The sequence below is a fragment of the Sminthopsis crassicaudata genome, chromosome 2 (assembly GCF_048593235.1).
Source record: "Sminthopsis crassicaudata isolate SCR6 chromosome 2, ASM4859323v1, whole genome shotgun sequence".
Taxonomy (NCBI): Eukaryota; Metazoa; Chordata; class Mammalia; order Dasyuromorphia; family Dasyuridae; genus Sminthopsis; species Sminthopsis crassicaudata.
In genome coordinates, this window is record NC_133618.1 from 52,155,178 (window position 1) to 52,167,574 (window position 12,397).

Sequence of the window (12,397 nt, forward strand, 5' to 3'; positions counted from 1 at the left end):
TAGTTTTGTCGAGAGGAAGGCATTTCCCACCCTGTCCCGGTCTTTGGGAACGTACTGCCCCAATTCAATCATCATCATCATCATCATCATCATCATCATCATCATCATCATCATCATCATAATAGATGTCGTCCAAGAATTTTCCCGCTGAATTCAGGGGCCCAAGACTGACAACAAGTAATGCCATCCACCTTTGGAAAGAAAATCCAACAAGCATTAGACAGGGCTGTTTGCTCTTTCCCAAACCCCTAAAGAGATTGCACACAATGGCTGGATCAGGTCATCTGGGGACCAATTTAACATGAATTTCCTGGATCATAAATCCCAGGGAAGCCCCAGAAGTCAGCTCTTCGGGAAACCTATGCCAATTAAAGGATGAAAATTGTCTTGTATTTCGGGGATGAGAAGATGAGCTTTGTGATTTGCAGCTGCAACAGAAGGGTTCTATTAGGATTTCAAAAGCTCTTGCAAGCCAGTTCCCTGATCTTAGGTTTTTGAAACCCAGATAAGCCTGATCCAATGAAGGAGAAGGAGCCCCAAGCATCCAATTAACAACTCATCCTTCCCTCACTTCTTCTCAGCCAGATCAGTCACCGTTCTTCCTAATCCTTTTTATACATTATTTATTTAACAATGAAGAAGACCTCCACTAAGTCCCTGGAGAGCCCATCTTAACTCCACGAACTCCTGCTCTCCGACAAGCTTCCACCCTCTGGTGACTAATGGAATATTCCATGGCACCCAGGCAAGTTTTCTTTCTAGTAGGAATGTGTACAACTGTGCATCAAGCTACTCAAGTTTATCCATACTGAGGATATTTATCCTGGGGTCTGGCCCCTGTATACATTTCAGGGTGTCTGTGAACTTGGATACTATTTACAAAAATTACATCTTTATTTTGGAATGATTTTTCCTCTGCAATCCTCTATATTTTATTTTGTGCATTTAAAGGCATCATTCTGGATGCCCATCAATTGGAGAATGGTTGGGTAAATTATGGTATATGAATGTTATGGAATATTATTGTTCTGTAAGAAATGGCCAGCAGGATGATTTCAGAAAGGCCTGGAGAGACTTACATGAACTGATGATGAGTGAAATGAGCAGAACCAGGAGAATATTGTACACTTCAACAACAATAGTGTATGAGGATGTATTCTGATGGAAGTGGATATCTTCAACAAAGTGAAGATCTAATTCAGTTCCATTTGATCAATGATGGACAGAATCAGCTACACCCAGAAAAGGAACACTGGGAAATGAATGTAAACTGTTTGCACTTTTGTTTTTCTTCCCAGGTTATTTTTACTTTCTGAATCCAATTCTTCCTGTGCAACAAGAAATTCGGTTCTGCACACATATATTGTATCTAGGATATACTATAACATATTTAACATATATAAGACTGCCTGCATCTAGGGGAGGAGGTGGAAGGAGGAAAAGGAAAAGTCAGAACAGAAGTGAGTGCAAGGGATAATGTTGTAAAAAATTACCCATGCATATGTACTATTTAAAAAGTTTTTTTTAAGTCATCATTCTTAAAAGCCACTAGAATTCACCAGGCTGCTTATAAAGACCATGATACACATACACAAATTAAATAAAAAGCTTAAGAGTCCCAGAACTAAGCAACTCAGGAGAAACCTGCGTCTTACTTCTAAACTTGGGTCTACACTTCTGCACTTGCTTAGACAATGTGTATGTGAAGCAAAACAGTGAAAAAGATGATCATCCACATCATTTTGTTTCCACAATGCAAAATATCTGGATATTTGGAAACCTCAGACTGATACCTCCCCCATAGTATTTAGTACTTAACAAGAACATTCACATACATTCTCTCATTAGCACCTCCCAACAGCCATTATATAGGAAGGTCAGGAAAGGTCTGATCCATTTTACAGATGAAGAAACAAATCTTATTGCCTGCTCAAACCTAGATCTTCAGGAGAAAACACCAGTGCTCTATCTGCTATACCATTCTGCCCTGAAAATTTCCATTTTTTTTTCTCTCCCAGATGATTTGCACTTACATAAGCACAACCTGTTACTAGATGGAGATGGAGAGCAAAAGGAACCATCCTATGTTGAGTGAACTTTGTAGAAACAACCATCCATGAGCCTCCAATAGACTGTTCTTTCCTACAGTGGAAAGAGTAGATTTGTCATCAGAAGGCCTAAGTTCCACATCCAGTTCAACTGGAACAAGTTCCTCCATTTCTCAGTGACTTAGATTTCCCATTTATCCAATAAAATTAGCTAGATGAAGTAATTCATCTAAAATCCCATTTAGGTTTAGGTTTTGGATTCTAAGTGCCAAAGGTGAACAAGATTGGGACAGCCAACAATCTGGTATATCCTTGGGCAGAGCCTACTAGCCAGTACTGTCTTGGAAGATCTCTCACCTCATACATTTTCAGTTTCTCTTCTTTTGTCAGCTACCTAAGTAAAGTGTTTATCTCTCCAAGAGATATCGATAATGTAATAGGATATTCATAAAAGTCTCAAAGATTTTAAGATACAAAGTTATGAGTATCTAATGGTAGAATTTCAAACTAGTTGGGTGTGGTGACAAAGAGGTGTTTATGAAGGGAACCTTGAATAAGTGACTGTTTCCTCCTCTATAATCATTAGCAATATTTACTGCACAGCTATTGCATGCAGGAAGATCCACTTCATGGGTGGCAATAAAATAAAGAGGAGATCCTTCCTTCCCCCCAAACATTTGTTGTTGTTCAGTCATGTCCAACTCTTCATGATCCCCCTTGGGGTTTTCTTAGTAAAGATACTGGAGTGATTTGCCATTTCCTTCTCTAATTCGTGTGACAGATGAGGAAAGTGAGGCAAACGGGGTTAATTAACTTGCCCAAAGTCACATAGCTAGTAAATATGTAACATCAGATTGGAACTCAGACTGCAGGACTGTTGCTCTATGGAACTATGGTGCCATCTAGTTGCCCCCTCAAATTGCTTACAATCTATAAAAAAAGGAAGCTTTGTTTTATGAAGGGCCTTGGTCAGCAGACCTACAGTTTAATCACAACACTGCCATAACCAGCTTTAAGAATTTGGTCAAGTCACATTCTCTCTGTGAGCCTCAGTTTCCCCTTGTGTAATACGACCTTGGTATAGGGGAAAGAGCACAAGATTTGGAGTTTAAGGACCACAAAACATATTGTTTTTTGCCATTTACTCTCTGTGTAATCTTAGGCAAGCCTCTTCATCTAAAAAATAAGAAAATCAGAATAAAGCATCCAACTCCATTCAATATTGTACGATGTGATCCAGTGACATCAACCTCCTTTATATTCTTTAGATAAGACCCTCCAGACTCCAGATATTTACCCTGATTGTCGCTCCATTCATGAAATGCCCTCCCTTCTTCCTTCTGTCTCCTGGATTTCTTCAAGTCCCATCTAAAACCCCACTTTCTAAGGGAAGCCTTTCTCCATCCCCCATAATTCTAATATCCCACCTGATGATTATCTCCAGTTTATCCTGTCTGAGATTTATCTGTATATAGTTATTTGCATGTTCTCTCTCCCTATTAGACTTTGACCTTTGAGAAAGACTCTCTTTTGCCTTTCTTTGTATCTCAGCACTTGGCATAGTACCTAGCACATAGTAGGTGCTTAGTAAATATTTATTAGCTGTCTGACTCTGGAAGTTTCTTCCACCTTCATGAATCTATTTCAGCTTCTCTCCAGCCTCACTCCCTTAAAAAGAAAGTCGAAAGAATTTCTGGCATAGAAAAATTAGGGAGTAAGAATGAAAGTTTGCTAGGTCCTCAAGACCTCCCCTATTGGCCCTAAGAGTACAAGAGAGCCTCCCCCAAGACTGTTCTAGCTGGGGTAGTTCCCATTCCTCAGTACTTCTAGGAAAGCAGGTGGATTGTGGATTCTCTCAGGACCAGTCCCAGAGCAGTGATGATAGCTTCCCAGTACAGCAATCAATCGCTCACTGCCCACAGTTCTGGAATAAACATTTCAATACTTTTGTGCTGTCTGCATTTTTCTCCATTTTATTTCCGTCCTCCATTTCGCTGATTCAGCAATGCTTCTTATACTACCATTGGATTTTAGCAGAGATGCTGTTGGGGAGGGGTGATTGGCTAATAGGGACCACTAGCCCAACCCATGTCACTTTCACATCAGCTCCTGCTGATTTTGGGGGACAGATGCCTTGTCCATAATACAAACTGACCCACCCAACCCATGTAAGTCTCCCTCCCAAACTCCCACGTAGTCCTCAAATAACACAATAAAATCAAAGCAGAAATTTTAGGGACTATTTGTGAAATATGGAAATTCATATTAAAGTATATCTTCCATAATTAATTCACTTCATAGTTATAGGCATAGATGGCACAATAGGATTTATCATTCTAGCAGGTATTTATTAACTTTTTTCTTATGTATAAGGTATTGTGCTAGGCTGATAAGGGTACTCAGCAAAATGAAAGTAGTATCTCCCTCTGAGGAGCTCGCCTTTTCCTGGGGAGATACAACAGAGATGTATATACATATATACATATATAATTACCTGAAGAGGAAGAGCATATGGAATGGCAGCAGTTACTCTAGAACTCAGCAAATAAGCTGATCTTTAAAGGAAACTAGGGATTCTAAAAAATAGAAGAAAAGAGGGTGTGCATACCTGGAATGAGCTAGCCAAAGAATTATCATGTGTTCTACAAGCAATGGGAAGTTGATGAAGGCAAGAGAGCATGGGAATAATATGGTCAGATATTCATTAGAAAGATTATTTTAGCAGCTGAATGAAAGATAGAATCAAGAAAAAAATAAACTATAAACAAAAGATGTTATGGATGAGTAGGCTACAAAATATGCTATTAAACAAAAGATTAAGACTCCTCATCAATTAATCAATCATTCAAACCACTGTAATAGTGTTGGCATAAAGCTTCCCTGCCTACTTCAGGCTGACTATGTGTATTAAAATGCTCAGCACTGATGCTTTAGGGATATGAAGCAATCTCCTTATTGGCCCCTGAACAGGAAAAGCTGCTGACTCAGTAGTTCTTTAAAAGAAAATTAACTTCTCTCAGTTTTTTCTCCTTTTTTCATTTGCAGATTATATCTGGACCATACCCAGCTATCTGTAGAGAGTTGGTGTTGGGGGAGAGGTTTCCTTCACTTTACCCCTGAGAAATGACAAACTGTTAGCATATGGAAGCTAAAGTAGACTTAGCTAGGTGAGCTGAATCTAGGCCTTGAGCCCCACAGCTGTCTTTTTTTTTTCTTCTGTGTTTTCCTTCCTGACTATGGATTGACAGAAGAGTGATTCCAAAATAAATGTCTAGTCTGGGAAGCAATTTTGTGAATTTGTCAAATTTGAAAACCTGAGTTGTTTAGTTAGAGCTAATTGGTTACTGGAAAAGTCATTGAACTGAAGAAAATACCACCCAGAAGCCAGGAACCCAACAACTGGTCTGAGTAGCCAGAACAAATGGACTTTAAGAGTTATAGTGCAGAGGTAAGCTGCAATGTGACAGTATCTATTCAGCAGTCTTAGATACTGCCTCATGGTGTGTTGCTTAAGTCTCAAATCCCAGAAAAGCATAATAATAATTGTTACTTGCCTCTTGTTAAAGTTTTCTGTAAGCTCATGGGTCTTTGGGCTGTATTTTTTTAGTATGTAGGAAATAAATAACTGTTCTTATAACTGATTCATATTATACATTAAGTACCTTTCTATTCTCCTTTTTTGGGGAGACACCAGACATGAACCAAAATGTAATCTTTAAGTGATTTTCTCCAGGGAAACTGAAGATGTAACAAACCAAAGAGTAAAAGATATGTCAGACTTTTCTTTTTAGGTGGTCAGGTTCTCTTAAGACCGAATCCAACATGTATACATATATTGCATTTAATTTATACTTTAACATATTTAACATGTATTGAACTACTTGCCATCTGGGGGAAGGGGTAAGGGGAAGGAGAGGAAAAGTTAGAAAAAAAGGTTTTGTAATTGTCAATGCTGAAAAAGTACCTATGCATATATTTTGTAAATAAAAAGCTATAATTAAAAAAAAACGAATTCAAGTTAAATTACACAAATGAGTTCAGAGCAAAGGGGCTCCTTATCGGAGAAGAGATTGCTATATCAATGTATCTTGAATCTAGAAACAGTCTTCAATTGTTAAAGATAGCATGAGAACTTTAGAGTTTAAAGGCATCTTGTCAACACTCTAGAAAAATGTGATGTAGCAGATGAGCTCTGGAGGGGGGGCCAATAGTCCCATTTCCTATCAGTCTTCTGGTATGATGATGAGAAAGTCTGTTGGAAAATCTGAGTAAAATGATTTCTTCATTGTCAAACTATTCTTTGCTCAGGACATTTGAGCTATTATTATCCAAAGTCCTAATTTTACAGAGAAGGAAACGTAAGGCCAAGGAGATTAAATAGGATCATAGATTTAGAGCTGGAAGAGGATCCTAGTTCAACCTCATCATTTTGTGTATAAGGAAATTGAGGTCTAACAAGATTAAATGACTTGTTCAAAACTCACACACAGTAAGTGACAGAGCTAGAATTTGAACCCTTTGAACCCTTGACACCAAAGCCTATGTTCTTTATACTGTATTGTACTGATTGAACAAATGAGTTGCCAGAGTCTGCCAGAATTAGAATTCACATCTCATAGCTCTCAGTCAAATACCTTTTCAATAAATGTTTATTATAACATGAATTATATGTAGGGTGCTCAATCAGACCTAATTTACTATGTGATACAAGACTATACCATAGTAGCACTAGAAGAGATCTTATTAATGATGTAATCCACTTCCTTCACTTTGCTAATAAAGAAATTTAGGTGAAGGAGGGAGTGGGTTGCCAAAAATTGGAAATGCTTTCCACAAGTAGCAAGTTCTTGATATTGCAGCACCATTTATTTATTTATTTGTGGCCTCAGTTTTCCTCATCTGTAAAATGGAATGGAAATAATTTTAGCAATATTAAGAGAGGCTTTAAAGTCTTCAAAAAACCTATTTTAAAAATTCTTCAAAATCTATTGAACTTTGATGGAGGTTGATCATTACAAGGACAGGGTCCTGTCATTCACTTAATTTGATTCTAAGTCTCCTTGTCAACAGATCCTGACTAAGGATCCAGAGGAAGAATATCTGTGTGAAGTTAGAAAAAATAATATCAAAATTAATCTGGAAGAATAAAAGGTCAAGAATTTTAAGGGAATAAATTAAAAAATGCAAACGAATGTAGCTTATCTGTACTAGACCTAAAATTATATTATAAAGTAATGGTCATCAAAACTATTTGGTGCTGACTAAGAAATAGAGTAGTCGATCAGTGGAATAGGTTAGGTTCAAAGGATACAATGGTCAATGACTATAGTAATCTAGTGTTTAATAAACCCAAAGATTCCAGCTTCTGGGATAAGAACTCATTATTTGACAAAAATTGCAAGGAAAATTGAAAAATAATGTCAGAAACTAAGCACTGACCAACACCTAATGTCCTATACTAAAATAAAGTCAAAATGAGTTCATGACTTAAACATAAAGATTGCCCTTTATGTTTAAGCATAAGTATAAACAAATTAGGAGAAGAAGGGATAGTTTACATCTCAGATCTGTGGAGAAAGAAGGAATTTACGGCCAAAGAAGAACTAAAAAATCACAAAATGGATAATTTTGATCATATTAAATTAAATTTTATAATATATTAAATTAAAGATTTTGTACAAACAAACTCAATGCAGTCAAGATTAGAAGGGAAGCAGAAAACTAAGAAAAAGTTCTTACATCTAAGGCTTCTGATAAAGGCCTCATTTCTAAAATATATAGAGATTTGACTCAAATTTATAAGAATTCAAGCCATTCCCCAACTGATAAATGATCAAAAGATATGCACAGAAAATTTTCAGATGAAGAGATTAAAGCCATTTCTAGTCATGGGAAAAAGTGCTCAAAATCACTACTGATTAGAGAAATACAAATTAAAACAACTCCAAGGTACCACTTCACTCCTCTCAGATTGGCTAAAATGACAGGAAAGATAATGATAAATTCTGGAGAGGGTGGGGGAAGACTGGGGTACTAATAAATTGTTGGAGTTGTGTGTCAACTCCATCATTCTGGAAAGCAATTTAGAACTATGCCCAAAAGGCTATCAAAATGGGCATATCCTTTGATTCAGCTGTATTTCTACTGGATCTATATACCAAAGAGATCATATAAATGGGAAAAGGACCTATATGCAAAAATGTTTGGAACAGCCCTTTTTGTAGTGGTAAAGAACTGGAAATGGAATGGATGCCCATCAGTTGGGGAATGGCTAAATTAGTTATGGTATATGAAAGTAACAGAACATTATTGTTCTGTAAGAAATGATTAGCAGGATGATTGCAGAAAAGCTTAGAAAGACTTGCATGAACTGATGCTGAGTGAAGTGAGTAGAACCAGAGAACACAGCAACAACAAGATTATGTGATGATCAACTCTAATGAACTTGGCTCTTTTCAACAATGAGGTGCTTCAGACCAATTCCAGTAGACTTGTGATGGAGAGAGCCATCTGCATCCAGAGAGAGGATTATAAGGACTAAATGTGGATCACAATATAGTATTTTCATCTTTGCTGTTGTTATTGTTAGCTTGCTTGTTTCCTTTCTCTTATTTTTTCCCTTTTTGATCTTATTTTTCTTATGCAGCGTTATAAATATGGAAATACATTTATAAGAATTGCCCATGTTTAATCTACATTGGATTATTTGCTGTTTAGGAGAGGAGGGAGGTGGGAAAGGAGAGAAAAAAATTTGGAACACAAGGTTTTGCAAGGGTGAATATTGAAAACTATATTTGCATGTATTTTGAAAAATAAAAAAAATATTATTAAAAAAAATTGATGTGTGTCTTCAACCCTTCCATAGCAGCACTACTATTCATTCTAATCTGTTGGCAAGTTTATCCCTGTAGTGAAGAAGGATGACATGTCAAGTTACTCTTGTTTGATAGAATTATCCCTTAAGGACATCCTTGCTCTGGTTCAGTATTCAATATTCTGATTTTAATTCAGTTTCCCAAGTAAATGTCCCTATCAGGAAGAGATAGAAACTACTGACTGAAACAAGTGTTCTGGTTGTAAATTAGTAAATTAATTGGCCTTCTGATACTTATCTATCTTGTGTGAGTTTGAGTAGCACAAGCCCATTTTCCAGGGCATGATTAGCCTGGGATTAACTAACCATCAGAGTTCCAGATCTATAATGATGACAAGCTGAATATTAGATCAGTCTAACCAGAGACAACTAGGTCATTCAATAGATAGAACATCAGGTCTAGAGTTCTGTTCAAATGCAACCTCAAATACTTACTAGCTATATGAGCCTGGGAAGGTGATTACTTCCCAGGGTTGTTATAAGGATCAAATAATATTTGTAAAATACTTTGAACAGTACCTGGCACAGAGTAGGTGCTTTCTAAATATTGTTGATGGTGATAATGATAATATCTGGAAAGAAAGTAAGATTTACAGTCAAAAGGCCCAAGTTCAGGTTTCATTTCTGCCATTTACTAGTATTTTGACCTTGGGCAAGTAATTTTCCTTGTTTGAGGACTACCTCCATTAAAAAAAAAGTTTCTTCCTCCATAAAATGAGGAATTGACCTAACTCATCTCTAAGATCTATACATCTATGATTCTATGATTCTCTATATGTCCTTGAAGTTTAAAAAAACTGAGTCCTGAAAAAAGATTGTTCCTTAAGTAAATTGTAGATAATTGTAAAAGTAAATTGTAGATTATTGGGGGCAGCTAGGTGGCGCAGTGGATAGAGCACCAGCCCTGAATTCAGGAGGACCCAAGTTCAAATATGGTCTCAGACACTTAACTAACACTTCCTACCTGTGTGACCCTGGGCAAGTCACTTAACCCCAGCCTCAGGGAAAAAAAATTGTAGATTATTGTATAATAATAGACAAAAATACACCTAGAACAAAAATAAATGATGAGCAAGTAAAAACCAGAGAAGAAATGGTCCTCTTTCATTTCCTTATGTGTAAAGTGAGAAATTAGAAGTATAAAACAGATTATACATCATAAGCAATTAGTCAATGAGTTGATGGATTTTGTGTTTTTTTAAAGCTCTGAACTTAATAAACATTGAATACAATAAGAATTCCTTAGATGCTGCAGAACAGGAGATATACATGAAACAGTGAGATTATATTATGTAGAGCAGTGGTCCTCAAACTTTTTAAATAGGGGGCCAGTTCACTGTCCCTCAGACTGTTGGAGGGTCAGACTACAGTAAAAACAAAAACTCATACTCTGTCTCTGCCCCTCAGCCATAATCCAGCAGGCTGCATAAACGTCCTCAGTGGCTGCATCTGGCCCACAGGCCGTAGTTTGAGAATCCCTGATGTAGAGCTTGCTTTTCTTTTTAAGCATAAAGTAAATTTGCAATTTCTTTTTTACATGGAAAAGTTCATTGAGTGAGAGTGTGCAAAAGCAAAAGGTATCAAAATAAAACTTTTTTTTAAATGAGTGAATGAAAGAGTAAGGAGTCACTTTTATATATCTGTTTCTGGGTGACAAAGTGGTTGGAGCACTGGATTTGGAGTTAGGAAGACCTTCTGCTTCAGATACTACCAGTGTTACCTTGAATAAGCCACTTACTCTCTTTTGTCCTCAGTTTCTTCCTTTGTAAAGTAGAGATGTTATTAGTTAGATAATCATTAGTAATTAGTTACTAGAGATGTTGGATTGCTATAGGGATAAAATCAAATAACACATGTAAAATATTTTGCAAGTTGTAAAGGGATATGTTAAGTGTTATTATTTTGCACTTCTTTGTTATTATTATTTTGTACTTCTGTTATTATCATTTTGTTATTATTTAGGGCTTCTTTGGTCCAATTATAACTAGAATCATAAAACATCAGACATTAGAGAGATCTTGGAGATAATGTCATCCAACCTTCTTATTTTACAAGGAGGGAAATGGAAGCTCATAAAAAGATGTGACTTCACCATGAACACAAAGACCAGTGAGTAGAGTCTCTTGTCTCTCAATCTAGTCAAGAGATAGAACCCACAGGGAAAGAATATTAGTATTGATCAATAGGCTCATATTTGCATTTATTCCTTTGGATTTCCCTATTATTCAACCTTACAGGAATACCATGATTCTACAAATTTGCAACAACCTTGGTACCCATTCCTCATCAGTACCCTCTGCCCTCTGAATACCCTCTGCCCTCTGACTGGAGTGAATTTGTGGTAGCCATCTCTTTATTTCCCAACCAGTTGCATCCTTACTTCTGCAACATGCCCCCACTCCACATATCTTCCTCTCCCTTCCTTTTCAACTTCCTTTTGGATATTGTCTTCCCCATTAGAAAATAAACTCCTTGAGGGCAGAGATTCTCTTTCTTTTTTCCTATCTGTATTCCCAGGGCTTAGCAAAGTACCTGGCATATAATAGATACAGAAGAAGCGTTTATTGGCTGACTGACTTGAAGTCTTACTAAGCATTTACTAGACAGGCAGATACTACAGAAAAAGTATTTCCAAATTAGGGAGGAGAAACTTACTCATGTTTCTCTAAGCAGACAGCATGTCAGTCAGACAAAGACATCTCAAACCACCTTCCTAGTCCCTTATTTATTTTTCCCCCTTTTCTGCCTCCTAGGGCTAATAAGTTTTGTTAGCTCTCATAAGATGTCAGCTAGTGGATTCCTGGAGCTTTTCCTTATCCACAGTATAGCCAACTAATCTATCCTCAAAGAAGATTACAGAGCGACTATTATAGGAAAAAAGGATTTCTAATCTTCTGGTGCATTAAAGATTATGAAAGTCATTGATACTTGGGAAATCATATTATTTGAATGAGGTCAAAACTATGAATTCACGTGACATACTAATGAGCAATAAGATAATAGGCAGTCATCCCAAGGCTAGGATCCCAGAGACTGGCTTAGAGGAGCACCCAATAACAACCATCTATCTTATGTGAATGGCTCCTCAGAGTGTCCAAATCAATTCCCAGACATCATCTCATTTGATCCTGACAACAATCTCATGAGGTTGGCAAGGGGAGAATTATTGTTCCTACTTTCTAGATGAGGTGGAGAGAGATAGAATGACTTGCCTAGGGTTACAAAGCATTTAATAAATACAGTGGAAAGTGGCTGGATTTGCAAGTAGAAGTTTACATCTTGACTTCATTGTAATAACTTTGTGACTTTAGGCACATCACCTAATTTCTCTGGGCTTCAGTGTCTATCTGTAACTGAAGCGATTGGGACAACCCTTCTTTGTAGCTCTGAGTTTGTGATAAAAAAGAGAACCAAATGGGACTCAAAATCAATGCTTCCCACTCCAAGGATGCTCTACTTTCCAGCGCCTTTTCCC